The following is a 12,840-nucleotide window of genomic DNA, read 5'->3' on the forward strand; positions in this document are numbered from 1 at the left end:
AGGTTTCAGTTCAGTTCAGTCGCTCAGTCGTGTCCAACTCTGTGACCCCATGAACCACAGCACACCAGGCCTCCCTGTCCATCACCAACTCCCAGAGTTTACCCAAACTCATGTCCATTGAGTCGGTGATGCCATCCAACCATCTCATCCTCTGTTGTCCCCTTTTCCTCCTGCTTTCAATCTTTCCCAGCATCAGGGTTTTTTCAAATGAGTCAGCTCTTCACATCAGGTGGCCAAAGTATTGGAGTTTCAGCTTCAACATCATTCCTTCCAATGAACACCCAGGACTGATCTCCTTTAGGATGGACTAGTTGGATCTCCTTGCAGTCCAAGGGACTCTCAAGAGTCTTCTCCCACACCACAGTTCAAAAGCATCAACTCTTCTGCACTCAGCTTTCTTTATAGTCCAACTCTCACATACGTACATGACTACTGGAAAAACCATAGCCTTGACTAGACGGACCTTTGTTGACAAAGTAATGTCTCTGCTTCTTAATATACTGTCTAGGTTGGTCATAACTTTCCTTCCAAGGAGTAAGCGTCTTTTAGTTTCATGGCTGCAATAGGTTTAATACATGGTTATCAGACTATTATTTATTTTTGTTGCATTCTTGGGATAATCTTACTATTTTTTGCATCTTTAATCTTTATTTTTCTTGAATTATTTTTTATTTGTGTATTTGTTTTGCTGCAGTAAATCCTCTAGTTATTCCCAAACATAAAGCATCGAGCTAAGGTCAATATTTATTGGAAAATATTTTTATTTTGACATTGGTTAGTAGTTTGGCTTTCTTTACTATATTCCTTTGTTGTTGATGTTTAGTCGCTAAGTCACATCTGACTTTTGGTGACCCCATGGGCTGCAGCCTATCAGGCTCCTCTGTCCATGGAATTTTCCAGGTAAGAATACTGGAGTGGGTTGCCATTTCCTTCCCCAGGGGATCTTCTCAAACTAGGGATCAAATCCACATCTCCAGCATTGGCAGGCAAATTCTTTACCACTCTGCCACCAGGGAAGCCCACCATATTCCTTAGCAAAGAAGAAAAACATGGAAGTTCTGAAACCGATAAACAGTTGCAGGATATGCAAATTGTAAGCAACTAAACCCCTGTGGCAGGCAAAATCATGGCATCCCAAAGATGTCAGTGCCCTAATCCCTATAACCTATAAATTTATTAAATTACATCAGCTCTGACATCAGAAGAGATACAGAAAAATTCAGACTGTAAGGACTAAATGAAGATGGAAAAGCAATGTGATGAAAATGTGGGTGGACTTAAAGAGAGGCTCCCAGTTGACAACCAGCAGACAGGCAAAACCTCAGCCCTACATCCATGAAGAAGTGAATTTTGCTGACAACCTAAATGAGCTTGAAAGTGGATTCTTTCACAGAGCTTCCAGATAAGAGCCCAGAACTACTGCTGCTTTGATTTTGACCTTTTGGGACCTAAAGCAAAGAATATTATTGCGCCCACACAGACTTCTGACCTATATAACTGTGAAATAAGAATGTATATTGTTTTAAACTGCTAATAATAATGTGGTAATTTGTTACGGCAGCAGTCTAAAACTAATTCTTTGGAAACTTCAAGGCTCTGGAGTACCAACAAATAATTTATGAAAACTACTAAAAAAAAAAAAAGAAGATACAACACCAAGAAAATGGAAAACCATTCATGGGGAGATATGCCAACTATGTTTATCCTCTCCAAGGGCTTGTTACAAGTTTTTTCTCTGGAAATAGATGGAAATGAGTGTTTGGAAGATGTACTAAGAGCGCTCTTGGCATCTACACAGCAGAAGGAAAGAGAAGGAAGAAAGATTGGGCAGTGGGAGAAAATGAGCTCTCATGCAGTCTCAGTCAATCATGCATGGGGTTCCAAAGTTGGATGGCCCTGCACAATTATTCCAAGACAGGGTGAATGGTTTAGGTTTTTATATCCATACTTCAAATAATATGGCAGCTCCAATAGAGACTGTATCTTTGAACAAGGACATTCATTGCACCTGAAATAACCCCTCCATTTAGGTGGCTGACAGTTGAGGAAGAGGAGAATCACTATGCTAGTAGTACTTATACCAGCAGCAGAAGTGAGGCCTTCATTCCATCACATCACAGCATCCACTGCACCATTGCTATTACCAAGTTATGTAGAAACATAATACACTGTGTCCTGTGGTTAAGGGAACATAACTACAATCCATGATCTCTTTATGCATAAATTAATTCAACAAATTTTTGTTATTAAGTATCAAAATGCCCCAGGTACTATTCTTACTTCCATAGTTATTTGCATGCTTTGTAAGGTTTTGATTCTTTTTAGTTTATTGAGACTTTTTTGTATCACAGTAATTGCTCTATCTTGGTGAACATATTCTGCACAGTTGTAAGAATGTGTATTCTTCTCCTGGTGAATACTAATTAGGTCAAGGCAATTAAAATCTTTACTGATTTTTTTCCAATTTTTCTATCAATTGCTGAGAGAGGGTTGTTACAATATCTAACTAGGATTATAATCTCTTTCTCTGTTTAATTTTGTCTACTTTTCTTGGAGTCTTTCCTGTGCATGTATCAGCCAAAGACATAGGTGAATTTTACAAACAAATTTTGGAGATACCTTTTCTCTGGTTGTCTTCTTTATGGGATATTTTCCTTACTTCCCAGTGGCTATGGTTGCTCTGAACTCTGTCCTCCAGTTATTCAAACATGTAAGCTTGGAGCCTTCTCAAATAATGTTTTCTAAAGGAACTTTTCTAAAAGAATGCTTCTGGTGCAGTTGGAAAAGACTGTATCCTTACAGCAATGGTGCAAAGTCCTTCCTCAAGGGCATCTGGCTTCTCTTTCAATCAAGGGCCTTGAGTCTGTGAACTGACTTAAAGGTTGAAACTGGGTGAGAGCTGGTAGTGACACAAATTAGGTTTTTCTAAAAATATTTATTTACTTGGCAGTGCTGAGTCTTAGCTGAAGCTTATGGGATCTAGTTCCCTGACCCGGGATCAATCCCAGGCCCCCTTGCCTTGGGAGCATGGGGTCTTAGCCACTGGACCACTGGGGAAGTCCCACAAATTAGGTTTTTGGATACCAGACTTAGAGTTTTTCCCTTTGTATAGTTCAGGAAATAATCTGTTAGGCTATCTATTTCTTTCCTAGACACTTTGTAATCAATTACCAACTATGAAAGATATATATGAGAAAATGCTTTCTTATTTTTAAGTCTTTCCTGACATTTACTAGTTAACGTATTCACATTATATTTGACAAGGGTAACAACAGGGGAGGTTTTGGTATATATTTAGGACAGTAAGTATTTCCTTCCAAACCATCTTTTCAAGTGTAATTATCACCAGTTTATCAGGCAGAAAGGCTAGCCTCTTTGGACACCAGAAAGCAAGCTTTCCCTGATGAAGATGTCTCAGAATGGCATGTGGACTCAAGACTGTCAGTTGCACATAGGTCCACCCAGAAGTCCCCATTGCAAGTTTTAGAATTCCATTATTTCCACTTTCACATGAGAAACCTAGCAAGAGTGTGAATTTACCTGTCATTGTAATTTAGCAACTCACACAATTAAATTTTGCATTTGTTTTTCACCAATATCACTCTTGTGATTACAAGAATTAAGAGCATTTCTCAGCCTTTGGCTAAGATCAAGTGTATGAGAATTAAGATATTTTGAGGAACATCATAGAAGCTCTCTGGTTATGAAGGTATGAGTTGGGTTTAGAAATAATGGAGTTAAAATTATTATTTTCTCTCTATAACTACTCAGGTGCACACAAAAATATTTCACCCCACATTCCAGTCATTATAGAATTCATTACTCCCATCTGGTTAAGTGTAATAGCCACTTGAGTTCCCAAGAAATGTGCTTTAGTTGGCACTTCATTACAATTAACCACAGTTGGTAGCTTAATTAGCTGTGATGCCATACAAGACATGGATTACTAGCATCTATTTCCTGTTGACAAGGAACTCAGCACTGTGCTACTCAAGAGCATGGCCAAATCTCAAAATCCCATCTTCAAGAGTCTGCTTCCTGAGATACATTCCACTTCGTACACCAATTCTGAATCAATCTGGGTCCAGTTAGGAGATAGGAACATCATAGTGATTTAAACAGGAGAAGTTTAATATGATTAATTATTAAGATATGATAAAAGAGTAACTATAAAATGTAAGGAATTTCTGTAAATCTCCCTAAGATGTTGAGAGAGTACCTAAAGGGAAAAAGAAAAAAATACTTGGACTGAAGGTTCTTTTTTTAAGGGTGAGGTTCAGATTTCACTGGAGAAGGTACAGCTGCAGAGCAGGTGTTGAAGGGTGAATTTGGAGCTGAGATGCAGTCAGTTGGTATCAGATGTGTCTCCTATCCTTCTCCTATCCACTCTCTCCCCTTTCCAATCAATTTATTTGTTTTTCTATTGGACCAATATTATGGAGCACTTATCATGTCTCTTTTCAGTTCCAGAGACAACACACTAGGCAAGACAAAGCCTTTGCCCTCATGTCATTCTATTACAGGGGATAATAAACTAACAAACAAATCAGATAATATATCCTCAGATTATGATACAAAAATCAAATAAAATATCATGCTTAGCAACATTTTTTAAAGAAAAGAAAACAGACTAAGAAGGTGACTATAATTTAAAAGATATAACCATTTCAGATAGAATGGTCAGCAAAACTTTCGAAAGTGGTAACTTTCAAACAGATCCACTTACTTACCATTAGAACCTACCAACAAGCACTCTGCCAGTTATCAATCAAAAGTCACAGTTGAATCATGTCATTTTCTTCTCAAAAATCTTTCATAACTCCCTACTTAAAAATAGATTAAGCAAATCAAAGCCACATTCAATAATAAAAATGATCAGGAAAAATCTTCAATCCTAGAAGGGTCACGTTAAGGTAAGCAAGAATTGAAGACAGAAGTGTGTTTGGAATGAGTAAGCCCCAGTAGGATGAAAAAAATTCATGGGGAAATGAGCCCCTGTTTCACTTGAGCTAGAGCCTCCTATGAGTCATTTCCTTTGGCCACAGATAGTACAACTCATAATGGAAAAACTGCATGTCTTGAAAGGGCCCATCAGTACCTGTGACAGGGGTTCAGTGTATAGGTTCATGCCATCCACACTAAGCTCTCTCTTCCCACTGATATCCATTAGAAATGAAATGTTTTAATTTCAACCTGGTACTTGCTTGCTTCTTTCTTTTTAGAACTTGGAAAACTCAAAGTTGACTCTCTTCTGGTCTCCGTCAGAGGCACACAGTAGATTGTGAGAGACTAAGCATCTTGCCCAAGATCACATAAATTTATTGGTGGCAGGCACGATTCAAATCCTATTTTTTGTTCTATCATAATTCTTAAAGTATGTGCATAATAAGTTGGTCTGAGAAGATGCTGAATGAGAAACAGCTTATGATCAAATAAAATTGGTAATCATTTCACACCATAGTGCCCTTTTAAAAATTTAGATTATACATTTGCATACTAAAAGCTCTGAAAAGTCTAAGATTTGAAGGAAGAAAATTTTGCTTTATTTATTTATTCTTTCATTCATTTAACAAATATATATCAAAAATTTACCAAGTTCAGGGCATTCAAGGCAAAAGAAAGAGTACAAGGGCCCCGGGGTTAAAAAAAAAAAAAAAAAAAAAACTGGCTTGTGTGAGGAACTTACAAAAGACTGATATGTCTGAAGTGTCTTGATTACATGAGAACAGTAAGATACAAGGTTTCAGAAGTTGGCAAGGAATTAATAGACTACCAGAAGAAATTTGATTTCCATTCCCAGTGTAATCAGAAGCCTCAGAAAGATTTAGCCCAACATTAAACTTACCTGCTCACAATCCTCTTTATTCACATAAAATTTTAATAAATATATGCTTCTTTATACTTTGTTGATTCCCTTTCACTGGTAGAAACTGATTCTGACCTAGATAAACTCCTCCAGGGCTGGATAGATACTATAAACCCTAGGATAGACATAGTAACTACTCAGTAAATGATTTTTGGAATGGATTCAATTAATGAAGAGATGGAAAGCTATGATGTTTGATAAATGTTTGAAAGAACTCAAAATGTTTCATCCTGCCATCTGAAAGATTTATCAGAGAACAAGAAACAAACCTTGAAATGTTTGCAGTGGTACTAGAAGACAAACTGGGGCTTCCCAGGTGGCACAGTGGTAAAGAACCCACCTGCCAATACAGGAGATGCAAGAGACACAGGTTCAATCCCTGGGTTGGGAATATCCTCTGAAATGAGAAATGGCAACCCACTTCAGTATTATTGCCTAGAAAATTCCATGGACAGAGAAGCCTGGCAGGCTACGGTCCATGGGGTCGCAGAGAGTTGGATATGACTGAGTGACTGAACATACACAAAAGGCAAAGTACATTGGCTTTGTAAGGCTCAAGAAGATGTGCTCCTAGTCTGTAGCAAAGAATTGTAGTCACAGAGAAGCAGACAATAAAATGGACATGTCAGTGTTATTGAGGCAGTAAATTTCTTATCACATTTTTTCAACAGAAATCAAGAAACAATTATAGGAAATATCATTTATTTATCAATCAAAGGCTGCATTACATACTTTAAAAATCTCTTTCAGCATCCCTAAAATTCTGGGATTCCTTTTGGAAAGGATTAGGGGAAGGAAAATGATTAGATGAAGAAGTGTGGCTAGAGAAAACTTTTAGATAACATTTTTTTTAATTTTGCAAATCTTTTATCTAATTAAGGCAGAATAAAGAGCATTATTTAAAAGAATGAAACGAAGCAAAGGAACTTCCAATAAAAGATGGCAGTATAAAGAAATTCTTTTTATACTCCTCAGTTCAGTTCAGTTCAGTCGCTCAGTCGTGTCCGACTCTTTGCGACCCCATGAATTGCAGCACGCCAGGCCTCCCTGTCCATCACCAACTCCCGGAGTTCATTCAAACCCACATCCAGCGAGTCGGTGATGCCATCCAGCCATCTCATCCTCTGTCGTCCCCTTTTCCTCCTGCCCCCAATCCCTCCCAGCATCAGAGTCTTTTCCAGTGAGTCAACTCTTCGCATCAGGTGGCCAAAGTACTAGAGTTTCAGCTTTAGCATCATTCCTTCCAAAGAACACCCAGGACTGATCTCCTTCAGAATGGATTGGTTGGATCTCCTTGCAGTCCATGGGACTCTTCAAGAGTCTTCTCCAACACCATAGTTCAAAAGCATCAATTCTTCGGCACTCAGCTTTCTTCACAGTCCAACTCTCACATCCATACACGACTACTGGAAAACCATAGCCTTGACTAGATGGACCTTTGTTGGCAAAGTAATGTCTCTGCTTTTTAATATGCTATCTCACTCTGACACTAACAACAACAAAAAAAACACAAGCCACTAGAGAATAAAATGTTCATCAGTAAAGTCTATAAAACTCCTGGAATTCCAAGTCCAAACCTGTAAAATCTGTCAATAAAACTAAAGGAGCCACCTAAAAAATTGTAGAATTCTTGAAATATTTCTGTAATACACAAGGAAGCACTAATAGAAGAAAATTTTAGAGAGTAAGGATTGGGTTTATGGAAAGATGTGCAAACTTCTATTTTTCGCTTTGTACCTTTCCCTACTCTTTGAACATTTTTAGATAAATATGTATATATTTTACATTTTAAAAACAATTTCAGAAAGATAAATGTGATAGAGGTAAATTTGTAATGAATATATGAAAGATTCTTTCAAGGAGATGTGTCTTGACTGTTATAAATCTGAGTACATGACAACTTAAAATAGTTCTCTAGGAGGAAAGCAAAGGAATGGCCAATAGAAAATGTATTTGGCTTCTAGATCCTACAGTCCTACAAAAAAATAAGCTCTGTGACACCTGAACTTTTAATTTCATTGGAAGAATTAGATTCATACCACACTGTAGAAACACCTGGAAGCTAATAAAATACAATGCATGTGTGTGTGCTCAGTCTCTCAGTAGTGTGTGACTCTTGAGACCTCATGAACTGTAGCCCACCAGGCTCCTCTGTCCGTGGGATTTTTTCAGGCAAGACTACTGGAGTGGGTTGCCATTTCCTCCTCCAGGGCACCTTCCGTACCTCGGAATAAAATACGCACCAAAATATAACATACGCATTATAAACAAAAGTCATCATAAAAGTCCAGACCTCTGATCAACAGTAAGCGCAAGTCTTTGAACATGATTGTAGGTGTAGGCTGTGCAATAGCTGATAATTAAATTATAACTTCTTATTAGACACTAGAGTTTAAGTATGTAGCCTATGAGTAGCACCTTAACAGTCATATTTCAACAGAAAAAAAAAAGAGTGGAGAGACGATTTTTCCAAATTTCAAGTTCAGGTAGATTTCAGTTGAAGAGTATATTTTGTCTTATGCTAAATTTATTGCTTTGGAAATATTACACTGATGCCAAGTCATATTTAAAAGGGAAATTTTCTTTTAATGCCACTTACAAGAAACAACCTGGAGCTTTACAGAAGTAATGCCATTGGGCCTTTCTTTTTTAAGAAATCTACATTCCACCCCAAGCATCTGTAGGCTACAGAATATTATCAGACAACTAATACATCCCAATCAGACTGAATTTATTTATAGACAACGTTCTTTTTGCAATGTTAGATGCCTCATTAACTTGATTCAGCTTGTGCATAGCAAAAATATTCCCTCCCTCTTCAGATTTTTGATAGAGTGAATTATAATTTCTTGTCTCTCTCATTATAAACCTTTAGTTTGGAGGACATTTCAGAAATGTGTAGTGCTACTTATGTAAATCCTGGATTACTTGCCCTGGATTAATTATGTGCTTTATTTATCTTTATTTGGGAGGAATATGCAGTGATGTAGTGACCATTCTTATTTTTCACTTTACATGGAAAATAAGTTAAAATTTAATTTTGCTATAAACCCCCTCCTGGGAGAAATGAAATGTGAATTTGCATTTGAGTAGATTCCAGTATAGACATTATTGTCAAGTTAGCGGGGTGTGGGTAATATAGTTGGGATTTTAAGACTCCTAGAGCCTTAATAATTCAATGTACTTTTTAGGTATGTATGTTCATCGGAGAAGAAAACCAAGGAGATACTGTGAAAAATCAGCACATAAAGCTCCCATATTATGTTACACATATTTGAATTGTGAAATTTCCTTTTGAATATCACTATGCAACTTTGGGTTGTATGCTCTTTTAATTTGGCTTGCACTTCCACAGCGTGGGGAAAAAAACGATTTTTCGTTCCAAATATTCCACTACAACTGTTTCAGACTCATCATTTTAAAAACCAGATTTAACAGGTTAAATTGAGCTCAGGAAAAAGATGATAATTAAAAAGCTAACTTCTATTTCTCTTAAACTCAACATATCATAGTTTCAATGAACTTTCACACAAATAAATAAGAATATCTAATGTTTGTTATAAAGTAGCCACAAATTAACTGAGAAGTATTTCCACATTTTGTTTTAAACAAATGGTAGTTTTGTGAAGAAGAAAGAAAATTTTTTCTTAAATTTCAGCCTGCAATGTTTTAAATTTACTCTCTATGATTTATGAAGCCTGTTTCACATACCGGAATATAGCAAATATAAAATATCCGATATATGGTGTTTTATTGTCTGCCACTTAATAGGAAACATACTTACAGTCTTGTAGATCTGATACTATCATAATTAATTTAGCCAAAATTGATTATATAGCGACAACAGCAAAGGTGGTTTCATTGCTGAGTCTTAACTAAAATGTGTAGCAGAAGTGTGAACACATTAAGCAAGTTTCAGGATTTCTGTTTTTAGTCAAGGAAAAACGCAAAAAATTTTTCCCTTCTGCAAAGCAGATTTTTTTTCTTTATTATGTGTATTCTAAGTAAGCTTCTATTCAGAAGAAAGAAATAAAAAGAAATCTCTAAATATGAAATCCTCCATGTGATTGGGAAAAAAAAAAAGTTCTAAAAACCACCTACACCCAGTGTTTTGTCATCAAGAACCATGACATTAACTAGAAGAAACCTTCCCCTTCTAGGCCACGAATTGTCCTGGATCCACATTGTTTGATAAAAATTCTGATTTTCACAAGACAATGGGAATTTATGCACAGTAAGACCTATGTTCATCAGATGGAGTGCTTTTTTCCTTTGTAGTGGGAATGGAGGAAAATTAAAAACATTTAAAATTAAGATGGAGTTCCTAAACTTATAAAATTAGTCTAGTGTGCCAAATGTATGCCAAATGATACGGAGCATAGTTTAAGCATATATAACTGGATATAGATGAGCAGTCTTTTTCAGAATACATAAATGAAAAGTTATGTGTAAGCCCCCCTGCCGTTTTTGTTTTTTTTGTTTTTTGTTTTTGGTCCTAGAGAAATTCCAAGTTTACCTGTTAATCAGGTTTTAAGGCTTCAGGGTACATATGGTAAGCCCAAACTAGAGACCATCTCCTATTCTAATCACAGTTAAAATCAGCTGTGGGAGGCTGCCACCCTTGAATGGTTTATAATCAGCTTGAGACATGAAACTGACTCATTTCTGGAAGTGTGGGGGCTGTTCTTTCACTCTCTTCAGTATAAGAATGCCACCATAAAATAAGATTAAAAGCTCTGGGGTTTCCCCTGCTGCTTCCCGTCCCTATTTGTTAGCTTTTCATGGTATGTGGGCTTATACTGTATTTATGTGTTCTCTGCTACAAATTATCTCACTCAGGTCTTCATTGGACAGCCTGCTTTGCTATACTTCCAAAACAAGATGTATTTTCTTATTATGCTATATTTTTATGATGTTATTTTTTAAAGATTAATACCTTAAATGTAAAAGATATAATACTTAAACTCATTAGAGTTATCTTTCTTGGTGCCCCACTCCAGTCAATGTCATCTCTTGGGAGAAGATTACTTGTGAGCTTCTTTCACACTGTCTAAAGGTGGCTGTAAACTTGTCCTCTAAAATACTATTATTAGGGAATCACACTGCAATTACAGACTTTCTTCCTGAAGCTTCTAAACTTCAAGTTATGGTGTTTTATTTCCTTCTTTTAAAAGTATCTTGGTCCCCTCAATTATGGACACATATCTTCCCGGATCTTATAGATATTCATCTTACTTAATGTTCTCTTGCATTTTGAAAAATCTTACTCAAATTTTAAAGGAGGGAAAGCCTTAATGTACTCAATCCACTCTCAAATGGGTTAGAAAATTAGACTACAGAGAGAAGTAATATATAAAATGTGGTAAGATGTTAATTTAAAAAAATCAGTAAATCTTAGAAAAGAATAGGAGTTTTCTGTACTATTCTTGCAACACTTCTGTAAGTTTGAAGTTATTCCAAATGGAAAAATAGGGAATTCCCTGAGGGTCCAGTGGTTTGGACTCCACATTTTCATTGCCAAGGACCCAGGTTCAACTCCTAGTTGGGGAACTAGGATCCCATAAGCTGCAACCAAAAAAAGAAAAAGAAAAAAATATTAGCATTAAGTATAACATGTGCAGGTATGCAGCGAATAATATAACAATGTGGCAAATAATACTATGATGACAACAATATAAACTATAAATATAACATGAAGTGAGACAATAATTGGGGTGTGGGGTCCTTTCACTAAAACCCTTCACTTTAATATCAAGAATTTAACCAATTATTGTACAATTTTGTATCAAAACATACAATGATAAAATCCATTTGTGACATTGAGATCAGAGAAAAGTATTCAAATTTCGTGGAAGTAGGCATTATGCAGAGAGGTAGGAAGGAGATTTACTTCATTTATATACTTACTTATTTTTATTGAGATAGCACTGGTTTATAACATTAAATAAGTTTCATGTAGAGAACATTGTATTTCTGCATCTGCATACACTACAGTATGCTCACCACCAAAAATTTAGTTTCTATCCATTACCGTCCAGATGATATTCTTTACACGTTTTGCCATCCCTGATCCCTTTTCCCTCTGTTTACCACTACTCCATTCTCTTTATCTGCATGTTTAGTTTGGTTCATACATTTATTTTAGGGTTTTTTATTGTTTTTTTTTTATATTCTATATATGAATGAAATGCTAAGGTATTTGTCTTTTTACATTTGATTTATATCACTTGGTATTGTATCCTGAAGGTCCATCCATGTTGCCACAAATGGGATGATCTCATCTTTATTATGACTGACTAGTACTCCATTGTACATATAAATATCTAATAGAATATGTATATGTGTGTGTGTATATATATATATGACATGTGCGTGCTTAGTGGCTCAGTCATGTCCATCTCTCTTTGTGACCCCATGGACTATAGCCTGCCAGACTCCTCTGTCCATGGGATTTTCTAGGCAAGAATACTGGAGTATGTTGCCATTCCGTTTTCCAATATGTGACATATATATACATATATGGGCTTCCCTGGTGGCTCAGGTGGTAAAGAATTCTCCTGCAATGTTGGAGACCTGGGTTCGATCCCTGGGTTGAGAAGATCCCCTGGAGAAGGGCATGGCAACCCACTCTAGTATTCTTGCCTGGAGAATCCTCATGGACAGAGGAGCCTGGAGGGCTACAGTCCATGGGGTCGCAAAGAGTCAGACATGACTGAGCGACTAAGCACACAAAAACATATATATATATATATATATATATAGTCACATCTTCTTTGTCCCTCCATCTGTTGATGGGTACTCAGGTTGTTTCCTTATCTTGACTATTGTAAATAATGCTGTGATAAATACAAAGGTGCATATATTTTTTCAAATTAGTGTTTTTGTATTCTCTGGATAAATATTCAGAAGTAGAATAGTTCAATCATATGGTAGTTCTACTTTAATTTTTTAAGGAATCTCCATACTATTTTTCA

This window comes from Bos grunniens, chromosome 21, assembly GCF_055505025.1.
Source record: "Bos grunniens cultivar Pamir isolate PY7600 chromosome 21, Bosgru_T2T1.0, whole genome shotgun sequence".
In the NCBI taxonomy this organism is placed as follows: domain Eukaryota; kingdom Metazoa; phylum Chordata; class Mammalia; order Artiodactyla; family Bovidae; genus Bos; species Bos grunniens.